Genomic DNA, 16741 nt, shown 5'->3' with positions numbered 1-16741 from the left:
AAATGCATATTTCATTGATCCAAAGATGCTTATTTTTCAGATGTTAATATTTCTCAAATTAGGGTGCATTTTATAATTGAGTTATAATCTTTATTGGTGATGTCATTTGGGGAGATTTTATTAAAATATTTTAAATTACTACATCTTAAAATTGATATGGCTCTTAAACTCTTAGATTAGATGAAATACAAAAATTGAAATTTCTTGGAAAGTTTTATCTTGGTAGTTCTAGGAATAAGAATGAAATAGGAAGTGAACTTGGAAAATGAACTTGGGACTATTAGGGATGAAAGTTTTCTAATTTTTTTTTAAGATTTTATTTATTTATTCATGACAGACACAGAGAGAAGAGGCAGAGACACAGGCAGAGGGAGAAGCAGGCTTGACGCAGGGAGCCTGACGTGGGACTTGATCCTGGGACTCCAGGATCATGCCCGGGGCCAAAGGCAGGCACTAAACCATTGAGCCACCCAAGGATCCCTGAAAGTTTTCTAAATTAACCTTGATATGTATTTGGTTCTCTTGCCTCTTGTCAGTTTTTTTAAGTGCAGGGATTAACTGTTTAATTCATTTATTCAGTACAAAACCTAATCTATTATGAATATTTGCTAACTATGTAGTCATAATGTAAATAACAAGTAGTCATTCATTGTGAGAGGACAATATCACTAAAAAGAAAAAGAAGGACCCAGCATTAAGATTCTGACTTACCATTTTTATTGACCAATTCTATATAATAGCATTATTTTCCATTATCTTGTACAAGAACCTCCCTGTTATAAACATATATGTTGATTTAGGAAAATGCCATTAAATACCCCTGGAATCAAGGATTTTTTTATACCAGTGATTCTCATATGTTTGCACAATAATATCACCTAAGATTTTAGAAAATACTGATATCTGAACTCTATCTCACCCTGAATTAAAGGAGAACACCTGGGAGTATGGCCCTGGCATTTAAAAAAACAAACAAACAAACCAATAATAGAGAAAATCGACAACACCAAGAAGTAGTTTTTCAAAAAGATAAACAAAATTGACAAAACTTCAACTATACTAAGAAAAAAAGAGACAAAGCTCAAAATCAGAAATAAAAAGGGGACATTATTGCCTATGTACAGAAGTAAGAAAGGATTGTAAGAGAGTGCTGTGAACAATTGTATTTAAAAAAAAATCATACATTCAAGAGATTGAATCAGTAATCAAAACCTTCCAAGATAAAAAAGCTCAATTTAAGATAGCTTCACTGATGAATTTTTCTAGACATTTAAAGAAATAATACCAATCCTTCCAAGAAACTGAAAAGGAGCAAACATTTCCTTACTCACTTTATGAGGTCAGCATTACCCTGATACCAAAGCCAAACAATGATATTACAAGCAAAGAAAACTATAGATCAACATCTCCTATGAATATTAATAAAAAAAACCCTCAACAAATACTAGCAAACCAAATTCAACCACATATTAAAAGGATTATATGCTGACCAAGTGGGATTTATTTCCAGAATGCAAGGATGGTTCAACATATGAAAAATAATTTACAAACTTAACACATCACATTAACAGAGTGAATGACAAAAAACACATGATGATCTTCATTGATAAAGAAAAGCCATTTGACAAAATTTAACATCATTTCATAACAAATACTCAACAAACTAGGAACAGAAGCAAATTACCTCAACATACTAAAAACGATGTATAAAAAAATCCACAACTAATATAGTACTCAATCAGAAGACTGAAAGTTTCTTGTATAAGATCAGAAAAAAGACAAAGATGCCTGCTTTAATCACTTTTATTCAACACTATACTGGAAGTCCTAGCCAGAACAGTTAGGCAAGAAAGAAATAAAATAAAATAAAATAAAATAAAATAAAATAAAATAAAAGGCATTCAAATTAGATAGAAAGGAGCAAAATTATCTCTGCTCACAGGCAATATAGATAACTCTAAACATTGCACCCTTCATACAACTGTTAGAATTAATAACTATATTCAACAAAGTTTTGTGGTACACAATCATTATTCCCAAATTAGTGGCATTTCTATGCTACAACAATAAACAATTTGAAAGGTCCTGTTCATGTGCTTTAACAAAACCATCTTTTTGTACAAAAAAAAATTAAATGAGATATTAAGAAAACAATGCAATTTATAATAGCATCAAAAAGAACAAAATGCTCAGGAATAACTTTAACAAAGATTGTAAAAGACTTGTACACTGAAAATGAAGTAACATTGAAAGAAACTAAAAGGCACAGATAAATGGAAAGACAACCCATGTTCATGGGTTGGAAGGCTTAATTTGCTTAAGATGTTGATACTACCCAGGGTAGTCTTCAGATTCAATGCAATTCCTATCAAATCCAAACTTTATTTTTCAAGGATATAGAAAAAGCCATCTTAAGATTCATAGCCAAGATGGTCTTGAAAAAGAAGAGGAAGTTCTTTCGTATTTGCTGATTTCAAAATTTCAAGCTATAGTAATTAAAACAGTATGTTAATATCATAAAGATAGACATATAGACCAATAGAATAGAATAGAGCCTGGAAACAAACCCTCATATATAAAGTCAAATAATTTTCAACAAGAGTATCTCTTTTAAAGGTAAAAGACAGTTAAATGTTCTTGGGAAAACTGGATGTCTACATGTAAAAGAATGAAGTTGGACCTTAATTTTACACCATGTTAAAAAAAATAATAATAATAAAATGGATCAAAGACCAAATGTAAGAGTTAAACTCTATAATTCTTCAAATATATGAAAAAAGCTTTGTGATATTGGACTTGGCAATGATTTCTTGCACATTGTACAATTGTGCATTTATGGACACTATGAACATAGTAAGAGGGAGACTCAGAATGGAAGAAATTATTTGTGAATCATACATTTAATAAGGAGTTAATATCGTAATGTAAAGAACTTCTCCAACTAACTCCATGACAACAGTAACTAAAAACAAACAACTTAATTAAAAATGAACAGAGGTCTTGAATTAATATTTCTCCAAAGGAGATATACAAATGCCAAATAAGCACAAGAAAACATGTTCAACATCACTAATCATTAGGGTAATGCAAATGAAACCCATAATGACATACCACTTTATACTCCTTAGGATGGCTATTATTAAAATAATAATGATGAAAAACCAACAATAACTGACAAATGTTGGTGAGGACATGGAGAAACTGAAAACCCTTGTGCATTGCTGGTGGGAATGGAGAATGGTGCAGGTGCTGTTGAAAATAGAATGACAGTTCCTAAAAAGAAAAGGAAAATTAAACATAGAATTAGCATGTGATCCAGAAATTCCACTTCAGGGATTATACTCTAAAGAATAGATACTTGATGTGGAAATAAGCATAAAGATAGATAGCTTGTCAAGTGTGTATTTCTGATGTGTCTGGCTCCAAAAGTTTATGTTTTTACCCACTATGGTCTTCTTTGCAAAAAGGAAGAGTTACTAGTTCATTCAGGTGGTCTTCCCACTCACAGAGGACTTGTTGGGGTCATTTTCTACTGACAGCTTGACCAACACTGTCACAAGAGGCCCCTTTTGTTTCTACTAAAAGTACATCTAAGGAATTTGTGTCATGTATGGCTTCAGAGGAAGCTCTTCAGAATCAGAGGGCTTTAGTTCGGATCCTAACTATACCATGAGGTCTGCATGGCATTAAATAAGATACTTCCTCTTTCTGTGCCTCAGTTTCCTTAATGGTGCAATGGGCTAATGACTGTATCTAATCCATAGAAGTATTGTGAAGATTACATGATGGAAATCATGTACAGCTTATAGAATTGTGCCCAGAACATTAAACACTCTGTATCTGCAACTACTGTTACTGTGATGTCTTTAAATATTGGCTCTTAAGTTTTACTATTATCCTCTATTTTTACAGTCAGATTTGGAGTGCTTTTATCAATGTCTAGATTGTGTTTCTCTATCCACCACCATGTTGTAAAATGATCCCGCTGATGCTGTTAGGTGGCAAGACATAAGATGAGCTCTGGTTTCCCATTTATTTTCCTGTGAGCAGTTACATACTAATTCTCCTGCGGGTATAATTGTGGAAGAATGAGTCGAGTTATCCACACCACCAAAATTTATCCTGCAATTTCATGCAAAGTGATTTCGCATAAGAAAAAAAATGTTATCCTAAAATATGTGCATAAGCTATTGTAATATTTGTGGTTGCAAAATGAAAGCTATTCCTTCCTTTTGCTACACCCTTCAATATTTGCTCAGGTGCAATTTGATTTCCACATGAACTGATTCGGAAAACTTACCAGAGAGTTAGAGTGGTTGTCATTCTGGCCTCTAGTAACTTCTCAAACAAAATCATATTCCCGAAAAATGGTTATATAAAATACCTCTAATAAATCTCTGTGTGTTTGTGCCTTATTATAAACCCCATTGGCAATCTGCCTTTAAGCATGAGCACATTTTTAATCAAGCGGTAAAGCATTCAGAATATAAAGGTCATCAAAGCTGGAGTTGCAGTGAACTGTTCTGTCCCCCTGGTGAAGGAGCTTGGCTGGAGAGTTTATGCAGTTGCCCCAAAGTTCTGTTCCCTGTCCGCCTGACTGCACTTCCCCAGTGACAGCGAAGAAGACACTTGAAGGAGACGATGTCGTTTTACTTATACTCAGGCCCCTAATTCCAGATGGAGAGGGGTTTTTTCCTAAGAAAGGAAATGTCTACAAAGTCTCCGCTAAACGTACCTTGCTTCAAGGACCACACAAGTAATAAAATCATAAGTAGTAAAATAAAGCTCAATTAACACCAGAAGTAGATGTTATATTTACAAAACATAAAAAGAGGAAGTAGAAATAGCAAACTGCAATGGAGCTTAGGTCTCAAATCACTTCAGCTTGAAGCCAGTGTCCCCAGTTTCCTATTGGATGCAAGACCATCGCCTCCACAAAGGCGATGACTTCTGATCTCGAAGTCCACTGCCAATATTATGTCCATTTGTTTGCAGATTTATTCTTCAGTGAATTACATGCATTCTCCCAAACTGGTTGGCAGTGTCTTGCTGACTTTTTACAAGTTTGCATATGATGACTTAGCATAAAGAGGAATAGAGAGTAAAGTAACCTAAACATACCCTTGCACTAGCTTTAATTTGAGACATGACTAGTAGGTGAAGTGAAATACACTTTGAAAATAAACACATTTTCGGATGCATATTATCTTATTTCCAAGTATGAGATAATTATATCTTCATCTCTATGTCTAGCTATGTGTTTACATCTCTTTCCATGATATTTATCTCCACAGTGTGACTTAAAAATAAATATTTAGACAGAATTTACAGTTAGCAGATCAATGAGGCATTTAAAGCAGTCTGCAAGTTCAAAAGAAAGTACAGGACTCTGCAAATTTAGTTAGTATTCCGAGTATAATCATGAGTCATCACTGATCTAGAATTGATGGCAGTATTACTTTGAAAGAACGAGCAAATGATGAGCCTAAAGAGACAAATTAAGAAAGGAAGGAAAAAAAGAGCTAAGGGAGGCTGGATGCTCACATTTCTATTATGATTGAGTATCTTGGTCCAGATGATTGGTATTATGCTGACTCTTATAGGAAAAATATGGATGAGACTCATTTTTGATCCCAAATCTTAATTTCCTGTCTAAGTCCAAACAATGTAGAGTAAACTACGCCAATGACTACTATGCCTGTCTGGTCATGGCCACTGGAACACGCCTGTCAAGCAGAGTCTGACTTCTCCTTTCCTGTCTTCCCAAATGCTGTTCCCAAGCTTATCCGTCATTGCCTTATCCATTTTTCTCTTTCTCGTAGAGCCTAATAATCTCTTTTTCTTCTACTTTCCTTTGCTATTTCATTTCCACGTATTTTTAGGACATCCAGACTCAGGAGTATCTCTTTCATTTTCTTTACCTCTCCTTAGATTTATGCTCTATTCACAGCACAGACTAAAAGTGTTCCATGAATACTCACTCCATCCCCCTCCCAACCTTACAAAAAAGCAGCCGGCTACATCTTGTACAATAATATTTTTTTAAAGGTAGAGCCAGAGATGATTATTACTTTTTGCCAGTGACCTGGCTTAATAATGAAAGGCTTTATACACGCTAACAATGAACACTTTTTTCCCCCAGTAACAATTTTTAAATAAAGCCACTGAATTGAGGTACTTTTGTTTTTACAGCTGGAAGGGGTCTCAGTGACTATTCAGTCCCACACCTTTATTTAATGAAAGAGGCACCTAAAGCCCAGAGAGACAAAGTGTCTTATCTCTGCATGGCAGCAGCAGGGCTGAGAACAAGTACCTGGGTTCCCAGGTAGGCTCTTCCCACTGCTACACTGAACCTCTCTGAACCTTGCTTTCAAGTGTTGAACACCCCTGCGCTGAACCACTAGGGTTGAATACTGAAGTACAATGTTCTTATCTGTGTCCAGTCACCAAATGGTCGTGACTTTGAAGAAATTACTCGGTCTCATTCTTTGCATTTGAAAAAAACTGCATAATTCTTCATTTCTCTACAGTCCATTTAGAGAGAGAATATATGTGTATGTGTATATACATAAATGCACACAAAGAGGTCCTTTCAAATAAGCAGAACTTTCGAAGGCATCATTTAGAAACTGAGTTTTTGCTCAACAAGCAAAAGCATGATCAAGAGAGGAAATAAATTGCCTTCAGTCTTTAAGCATCAAGAAGACTCTATTTCTTATCCTCCAAGAGCATCATTTAATTACCTCTAGTGTTACCAACTCAATGGACCACCTATCCCAATTAAACAGCAGTGCATGCTAATTATCATTAGACTTAATTGGTTTCCCAATTCAGCAACTTCCCTGATCAAGTCTGCCCCAGTTAAGTGGCATTTATTGAACCACCTGAATCTTGCTTAAAAGAAACAAAAGAAAATTTCCCATCTCAAGTTCAGCAAATATGACCAAGTCTCACCAAGTCACACTAGCCAGTTTATAATTAATTTTGCAAAGCATACCCTGAGGTTGAGTATGGTAAGCGTATCTTCTCCAATTAGAGTGCATATTTTATTACAATCAAGTAAGATTAAGCAAAACATTTCTAACAACAATCAGTAAATGTGTGAAAGTTAACAAATATTTACTAACATATATCCCTCTCCTTCTTGTACACTTTTTTTTTTTACCAAGATGTTATGATTATTTCATCCTTTCAGATTTTCCACCCTTAAAACTGTGTTTGGCAATAACACCTGTTCTGAAGAGTAGATAAGCATAAAGAAAGGAGAAATTATGTGCTTGGGCTTAGCCTTCCCAGGGAAATTTATGTGCATAATAGATCCTTTGCATCAGCAAAGTAGATGAATGTAAAATCTGGTACTTGAGAACAGCTCAGGACACGTAGGATCCTAGCTGAATGGTCCTCACAATCTGCATAGATTTCGGAAGGTCAGGGCTGAGGATAGACAGGAAGGAGATGACTCTCCTTCTGGAAGCTTGGCATTTAGAATGGCATATCATATAAGCACATATGTTCTGATGTTGGGGGAAGTGTGACTCTGGAATAATTGTTCCAAGTCTGCTCTGTGACAGCTCAAATGAGCTCATGGGCCTCAAGAGGGTAGATGAGTGTCTTTTAGCTCTTTCTTGGAAGTCTAGAATTCTCATCTCAGACTCTCCCTGCCAAAGTGAGAGTGTAGCAACAAAGAGAAATCTATGATTCCAAGGCTCCTGGTTTCCTAGGTTCCCCCAAGGAAATAATGGGACAAGAGGATAGGTAGGAATTGCTGGCAGAATCAGGTTGTGTTTTGGGACTACATTTCGTTCCAGAGCAGTAAAACTGTTCACTGTATCTCTGGGGGGGAAAAAGCCCATGGCCACTGTAGGCCTCTCGGAGGCAGAGGTGGAGATGGGAGTGGAGGCCCTCCCTAGTAGTCCAATGCATGGGCACCAGCAATGGATCACCCAGCAGTGAGGTGGCATGCTGTCTAATGGTCTTACCAAAGCCTTGTTTCTGGTAAGTGCACTGGGCAGACAAGGGTTTGAGATCAGCAGTGAAAACAGTAAAATGCCCAGTTGCATACTGAGTGGGAGGAAGGGGTACCATCCCATGTACAGGGCAAGTGGTAAGAGCTCCTTGAGTGGGGCACTTCACCACTCTCCTTCACCAGAGCAGCTCCATCCCAGATGGCCTAAAAAAAGGACTATTCAGGAACCCAAGGTTAACCAGAAAGAGGAAACTAATCTCATGAAGTTGGTGGTTACCTAGAAGCTACATTCTCAAAAACATGGAAAGGATGGACATTCCTCAAAAATTGTCTTTTTTTCCCCCTGCATTCTATTGCATCAGAGGGGCTTCTTATGCCACCAATAGAGAATAATTTATAATAATAATAACAATCACGATGATGATGGGGAGTAATATGATCACATTTGATCTTAGCTTTCTTTAAAATGCTTGAAATTTGGGCCAAGGGCTCCAAAAAGAAAACAAGAATGTATCACATAGAGCGCTTTCCCTTTTCTTGAGAAACTAGTGCACGTTTAGATTATATAAGAGTTGATGGAGCCCATTACTAGAGTAGAGCCCTTTATTGGCAGCATGAAAACATGGAAAGTAACCTAAATTTCTAGGATGCTATTTAACTAATTAAATCAATGTTCCTATTAATATGTGAAATTACCTCCAATACAATTTCTATGTTTTCTCATAATTGAATTAAACTGTTCTGGCCTAAAGCAAAATTGTAAAGTGGAATCATTGGAGGTGGAGCTGGATGAAATATTATTCCTTATCAGTTACTCCCAGGTTCTCATTCTACATCTAAGGTTCACTTTGGTCCTTTAATTATGAATGGATTTGGCCCAAGAAGAACCAAGTTTGCCACTTATTGTCTAGGAGTGATTCTGTTATTCATGGTGGAAGCCTCTTAGAAACTTCCAACTGGGATTTCTGATTCCTCCCTTCTAACTCAAACTGGAAAAGATCTGCTACCAGTTATTCACTGCTGGCTTTCTGAAGATCTGATTGGGTCAAACAGCAATGTGTCCTCACACTTAGATGCATTCTATCTGCAGCAGGAAACTTTTCTTAGGAAGTGAGGGGACACAGCCAGGTAACAGGAAAGAATGGAGGAACATGAGCTACTCCAACTGCAGGGGCATCACTCTGGTACTTGTCAGGGAGTATATGATTAAAGTTCAACTATTTGTAAGATGAGTGGAAAAAAAAAAGCCTCTGAACATTGATGCGTGTTCTTAAACTAGTTAATTAACAATAGAAGATTAAAAGCTATAAAGATCTGTCAAAAAATAGTACTAATTACGGTTATTTATGTGGACTACTAAACTATTGGCCTGAAATGTCATGGAACAACACGTATCATTAAATATGTGTCAGATTAACTTTGTTGTAAATTGTATTTCATTCATTTTCTGTCATCGGCAATTATCGAACACCTGCTATACGCAAGATTGCTATTTTTTTTCTCTTTTTTTTCACTCATCTCCAACTTCCTCCTTTTAGCATCTCCCTGTCTTTCTCTCCTCATCCCTGGTGATCATGAGATAGCCCTGTCATAACTGCATTTATTGGTTGTCTACCAATGCTATTCCTTATCTTTGCTGAGGAAACCAAATTTTCTTGAGATACATTTTTTTTTCCCACCATGCAGCCAAGTCCTTGAAGAAAGGACAGACTTAGCTCCAATAAATTTTGATTAATCTAAATCAATTGTGGTAATTTCATTTCCTTTATCAATGATCTGTTTAGAAAGGACCAAGTGACCCAGCTCTGGCTAATGAAATATGAAAGGAAGATCACTGGAAGAGCTTCAGAGAAACATTTCTTAGCTCTTAAAGGATGTCCAAAAGAAAACACAGGGTTTTTTTTCTATTTTTAATATTGTATTTTGACCTTTGACCTTGAAATATATGAATGAGATACCTGAAGCTAGACTATGAGGAGAATTAACATATCCACTGAGGGTAGAAGATGAAAGAGATGAAAGGAAACCGAATTATCTATGATACTTTGAATTACTTAGTGATCAGACACTAGAGCCATACCACTCAGTGTCATATGTTACATGAGATAATATGTGCTTATTATTTAAGCCACTTTGGGTTAGATTTCCTGTTACTTGTTGCTAATTGTATATACAGATATAGCAGCAAATTGATTACATGATAAGATTTGGGGGTCAGGCAGACCTGACCCCCAAATCTGCATAAATCTGTTTTTATCCGTAAAATATAAAATGCGTAATATATGTCTAATGCATAGTATTTGCACAAAGAGAGTTTGTTAATAATTAAATAATGGTCTGAGTGACATAAAAAATTAACAAAGTAAAAAAAAAATATTTAGATAGGACATCAAGAACAGTATCAAGTGGTATAAAACATGCAACTCTGATTTGGATTTCTGTTTTCAAATTTCAGAATTCACCTTCCCAGATCATTGAGTCAGAACTGAAAAATTTCCAAAAATTATGCCACAGCTCTGAATGTGTCTAGGGCTGAAACACAGAGTAGCAGTAATTGAGGGAAATTTCTTTTGAGCACCTTTTAACACACTGCTATGTCCTTCGGGTTACACAAGAATGAATAAGACACCTAAACAAAAGTTAAGTTTGAGAAAATAAAGCTAGTGTCAAACTTTAATTAAAAGTATATATAATCATGTTTATTAAATGGCAAAAAAATTAATTTAAAATGATTTTACTGGGCAGCCTGGGTGGGTCAGTGGTTTAGCACTGCCTTCAGCCCAGGGCATGATCCTGGAGACCCGGGATCGAGTCCCACGTCGGGCTGCCTGCATGAAGCCTGCCTGTCCCTCTGCCTGTGTCTCTCTGCCTCTCTCTCTCTCTCTCTCTGTGTCGCTCATGAATAAATAAATAAAATAAATTTAAAAATAATTAAAAGGATTTTGCTGTCAAATTGTTTATTTGCTTGCCATATAAGGTATTTCTTAGTATAGAAAAGTATGTGTGTGTGTATTTCTGTGCATGTGTGCATGTGTGTGTGTGTGTGTTCTGTGTGCATGTGTATGATACAGCATTCTTTATCTTATCCTTTCATATTAAAAATAAGTCAATTTAGGGGTACCTGGATGCCTCAGTCAGTTAAGTGTCTGCCTTCACTTCAGGTCATGATTTCTAGGTCCTGGGATTAAGCCCCATATTGGGCTCCCTATTCAGCAGGGAGCCTGTTTTTCCCTTTCTCTCTCCCCATGCACCCTGCTTGTGCTCTCATTCTCACTATCTCTCTTTCTCTCTCAAATAAATAAAATCTTTTTTTAAAAAGTCAATTTATACATGGGACGAACTAAAAACTGGAAGACATATATTAAAATATTTGCCATAGCTAATCTAATGGCTACCCTCAGTTGTCTTTAAATTATTATATTCCCAAAGTACATCACTTTCTCAGAGCATTGTATTTAAACGATAAATCTTTTTTTTTTTTAAGATTGTATTTATTTATTCATGAGAGACACACAATGAGAGGCAGAGACCTAGGCAGAGGGAGAAGCAGGCTCCCTGTGACCCCAGGATCACAACCTGAGACAAAGGCAGGCCACTGAGCCACCCAGGTGTCCCACAATAAATCTTTTTGAAATGGAATATTCAGATTGAAGAAAATAGTGCTTTGAGATTATTTCATTTGAATAACATTCTGTGCAAACTCTTAACATATTGATTTACAAAGAGGTCTGAGAAAGCATTCCAGAATATTGCTCAAGAGCAGTAGATATAGAGAAACACCATCTTGGGTGCCTTTAAGTGTCTGTTTGAAAGTTTCCTACTGGTAAGGTACAATGTCACACATGAATGTCTAAGAGGAAAGGCTTATGCTTCTTAAGGTTTAGGAACACATCAAATTGATGCTTATATCCATTCTCCTTATTTTTACTTTTTAAAATTTTTTCCCTTAAAAAAAAATGCCTTCTGGGGGCACCTGGGTGGTTTAGTCAGTTAAGTGTTAGACTCTTAATTTTGGCGCAGGTCATGATCTCGAGGTTGTGAGATTGACCCCTGAGTTGGGCTCCACACTCAGTAGCGAGTCTGCTTGAGATTCTCTCTCTCTCTCTCTCTCCCTCTGCTTTCCCTTCCACTTATGCTTTCTCTCTCTAAAAACATAAAAAATGTCTTCTGTAGTAGACACATGCTCAAAGATGTAACATATTTGAAAGTAATTTGAAGCCAAATACTTAGCTCTGGAATGGTGGAGGATGGAGGAACCTATAAGAGAGATTAAAGTAGATAAATTTCTTAGAGGAATAATTATAATTAGATCATATTGCTTATCCAGAAACCAAGGAGTGGGAAGAAATGCGTAGGAAAGGGGTTCACTCAACAAATGTCCAGTGATCACTATGTGCCATGCAGCATGATAGGTGTCGGGGACACGTATGTTCTGTTAGAACTTTCTGTCAGATTTACCATTCAACAACCCATTCCACACACGTATCTGGCTGATGTTAATTTCCAAGGTAAAGTGTTAAAAATGAAAATAATGAGTACACGTCAAAATTATTTAAAATATTTATATTGGTTATATCCCAAGAAGAATGTTATATTTTGTCTTATTTTTAATGAAAAGTTTATTGTCAGAGGAGAATCTCTTTACAAGCAGTTGCTGGGAAAAAAAAAAAAAGAAAAAAAAAAAAACCTGGATCTGGGATATTCCAGAGATCTCTGGCTGAGGGACATTCTCTGCTGATTTACAAAGTGGCAATCTGATTTTTCTTTCCCACACCTGGAGGAGCTCAGCAAACAGCAGCTCACAGGTGTCACCCAAGTGTGGCTAAGGCCGGCTCCAGCAAGTCTAGCCAGGATCTGGCTTAGGTATGCCCTGTCCTTGGAGGGGGCCTGCCTCCCGTGAGCTTGGGCTTGAGTACATGCATGTGGGTGGCTGGGCATATGTAACATTCTGGGTTGTAACTCTCCACCTTTCTGCATCTAAATAGTAGTCAAACACTTAAAATAACATTAAGACACGTTCCAGCTTGTCCTGCCAGTCAAAGGGATAGCAGGGGGAAAAATTGAAACCCTGCATTTCAGAGCCCCAAGGGCTTGCTGATTTGTTAGGTTTAGCGGTTCAGAGGATTAAAAAGGCAGCAATATTAAGAAGGAAAAAGAGAGAAGAAAGAGCCAGCATATCCATTGAAGCAAATCTAATGGGCTGCTGGAGCACAAGAAGAAAAGGTTCTACTACCTGAGCAAATCTTATTTATTATTCTTGCTTCGCAATTAAAAATTTTTTAAAAACTAATAATAATTTCTTAGACATTTGTCTTTTTTTGCTATGCTAGTCACATTCCCCAAATCCTTTATCAACGCTGCTCTGCATATGAATGGGCTGTAATTGAACTGTCACATTCATGAAGGTCAGTAACCTTTCATTAGTAAGAATGTGTCTTTCTTGATAAATTATAAAGTCTCTGAGGATTTGAAAGCATATTTTAAAAAAAAATTCTCTCTACTATACCTTGAAAAACAAAATACAGATTTTTTTCTGTTATTCTGTGTATGGGGTAGGAGAGAATGATTGCTTATGTTTCTGTTTAATTTGCTTTGTGTAGGTTTCTTCCTTTTCTTTCTTTCTTTCTTTCTTTCTTTCTTTCTTTCTTTCTTTCTTCTTTCTTTCTCTTTCTTTCATTCTTTTCTTTGTTTTTTGAGTAAAGAGTGGAGAATCCTCTCTATACCCCACCAACCTTGGCTATTTTGTTTTTTGTTTTTTGTTTTTAATCAGCAGCACTATGCAAAATTGTGTTGTGTGAGCTTTTCCTGAGTCCTTCTTATAAGCAAAAACGGAAAACTTGAACTCCTTCTCCAAAAAAAATTACAGCTAGTTATACTGTCTGTTGCATTAAAAACAGTAATTATGGATGTTTTTCTTTCTCCTTATAGCACACTTCAGCATTTGCCATGGAAAAGACCAAAGTCATTATGTGCAAATGAAGACCCACCTGAGTTATGCATATTCTGCTAATCCCACCCAATGATTTAACTGGTAATTAACTCACACAAGCACTCAGCCATCCCACCTTTGCGTTCAAGATGGCTGACCCCAGAGCATTTCACGTCCTGCAGGAAATGTCTGCTTCTGCTTCCATGTAATTGGACTTGAGACCCCTCTGGGGATTTTCAACCAAAGCTGCAGACTTACTCAACCAGGACCCACTCCCAGCAGCCCTTTAAGTCCAACTGATCTTTGGTCAAAAAGTGCAAGTTATGCATGCCTTTTAATGCTCACCAGTATTTTAGATGAGGAACCTGGGAGATAGCCGACAATTTGGGACATAGTTTCTTTATTCAGCTTTATCAACTTTAAATTGGATTAAAAAGATTCTTGTGGCATTACTGACAGTGTAAAGCCCTTAAACCACTTAACATGAATTTGAAAGACAATGGCGCAAAGACGGAAAATGAAGTGACAGAAAGGACTCCATGCACTATTGTTTCTGCCACATTGACAGCCTGTGTGCCTATTGGACACACTTAGAGCTTCAATTCCTTAAGAACTTGCTTACCACTCAAACATGTGAACAAGCATCAGTGCAAAACATATAATCTGCGGATGGAAATTTTAAATTTTCATAAAAGAGACAAAGGAAAATAGAAGGACTTGAGCATGAGATGACTCCACTTTCAAAGAATGTTATCATCATTTGCAGTTCTATGCAGTGGCATAGTGCGTGTATTAAAAAAAAACAACCTTCTTATCAGAAAGATTAACATTTTCCTACAGTATTAGTTAGGTTCCAACTAAGAAAATAAGACCAATGCCAGGTAATTCAAAAGGCGGAATGTAACAGTGGTAAATGTTTTCAATGCCGCTAGCAGAGCTGAAGGAGGAACTGGTTTAAGAAGGTGAGTAGCCACTACAGAAAGTTCATAACCACCCTTAGGGCTAGAGGGACAGGAGAGGAGATGCTATCAGTGAGGCCTTAATGCTGATGGCAGGTACCAATACTTGTGCATTGGGAGGTCACAGCTGAGATCTACAAGTGCTCTTCTAAAACATGATTCCAAAGAAATCAATCTAATCATTCAGCCAAGTCTATCCAATTTTATATCCAAATAGTTCAGCTGAGGGAGCTGGAATTGTAGCAGGTGTGTCTTGTGGGAGCTGGGAACTCTAAGGGAGGTACTGAGGAGTAGAAGCTGATGCCACTGGTAAGACACAAAAGAGACCTTACAAAGCAGAGAGAGATGGGATTAATCTGGTATCTCCTTCTTCTGATCCTACAACCTCCCACCAGTGTCTTCTGTTTTAGAACTTACCTCGAAGCAACTTGGCCCAGAAGTCTGGGAAATGTTGGTACAGGGTTCCCCCTCAGGGTTACAACGGAAAGGGCATTGAAGACATTTGAGAGCAAAGAGGTAGAAGGCCATCAGGACAGCTCTCCCCCTGGAATGTGCCATCTAGGGCAAACACTATCGTTGCCCTGCTAGGTTCTGCAAAGAGGATACACAAGCAGGGAATAAAAACATTAAATAATGGCATTAGAATAGACAACAAGTTATCTCATTCATCTTAGTGGTCAACTGAAGTCAACCAAAGTTCCTGAGAGATTTCTCAAAAAGTAGAAAAGAGAAGCTCATCAGGTGTGAAGCTCACCACAACAGTATCAACACAGAGTTCACAATTTCCTGGGATGGCCTCCATGGTTCCTGTTGGTTTGGTGGTACTTCCTGCAGGTGCCGATGCATGTGCCTTGGGATGTTGAAAACCATGCCTGCACTTACAAAATATGGTTTCAAAGATATAAAACATTAAAAAAAAATATGTCAGAATTCACATGCAAATAGCTTTTCTCCTTTAATTTCCTTGGCAAATTTAAACTTTAAAAAAAAAAAAATCAAAGTAAAAATCTTTGAATAGTGCACATGAAGGATAGACTATTGTTAGAAATACATAAAATTCTACTTTGGATTCTTTTTAAATTTTTATCTCTTTAGAGAGGGAGAGAGAGAGAGAGAGAGAGAGCATGAGTGGGGGGAGGGGCAGAGGGAGAGAGAGAATCCCAAGCTCGTTCTACGCCTGGCATGGAGCCTAACACCTGAGATCGGGACCTCAGCCAAAATCAAGAGTCTGGTGCTTAACTGACTGAGCCACCCAGGAAACATTATTCTTCACCAGGAACAACCTAACCATTGTGGTTACTTCTCCTTCTACAGATAAGAAAGAGTTCATATGACAGACGAAAGCTAAAGGAATCATCTGGTACTTTTGATGTAAGCTCAGAATTTCTAAGCCCTTGGAGAAGGAAATTACCCAGGATTCACACCAAAATGATTCCTTGGGTTGATGTCCTTGCTCTAACAGTGGTTTCAAACTGGAATCCAGCAATCTCCTAAGCAGTACAAAGCAGTGTTTGAAGGGTAAAGGGGAATGAAGGTAGACACAAGAGAGGGGAGGACTGTCTGTGCCCTCCACTCCCACCTCAATCACAGCAGCTTCAATAATTGCTGTATGGATGTTGTGGTTCACTTCCTAAATCATTCTACTAGTCCCTCATTCTGAATTATGAGAATTTTTTAGTTTCTGATTAGTCCTCAAGCCAATCACATAATCTCAAAGTCTCTTTTACTGATTGGTTCACAGACCCAGGCACAACCCAATCAGTGGATGCCATTCCCCTCTAGGTACATGGATCTGGTGGTTCATTGAGACCAAAGGGAAGGAGCTTAACCCATGTTAGGAGAGAATTATTTCTCCCACCAGTTGTGAACAAGGCAGAACTAGAGCTT

The 16741-nt window shown here is 37.2% G+C and overlaps 1 long non-coding RNA gene across 3 annotated transcripts in view; it reads right to left on the bottom strand.

Annotated features, from left to right (window-relative positions):
- Nucleotides 1-694: 694 nt before the first annotated feature.
- The window catches only part of LOC140626092 (uncharacterized), a 49752-nt gene continuing 33705 nt past the window's right edge, over nucleotides 695-16741 (bottom strand). For all 3 annotated transcript variants that reach the window (XR_012025304.1, XR_012025305.1, XR_012025306.1), the window contains 3 exons: nucleotides 15609-15726; nucleotides 15272-15445; nucleotides 695-3273 (listed from right to left, as the gene is read on the bottom strand). This is a non-coding gene — a long non-coding RNA (uncharacterized lncRNA). The remainder of the gene's footprint in view (nucleotides 3274-15271; nucleotides 15446-15608; nucleotides 15727-16741) is intronic.

Source organism: Canis lupus, chromosome 37, assembly GCF_048164855.1.
Source record: "Canis lupus baileyi chromosome 37, mCanLup2.hap1, whole genome shotgun sequence".
Taxonomy (NCBI): domain Eukaryota; kingdom Metazoa; phylum Chordata; class Mammalia; order Carnivora; family Canidae; genus Canis; species Canis lupus.
This window is presented reverse-complemented; position numbering and strand designations above follow the sequence as displayed.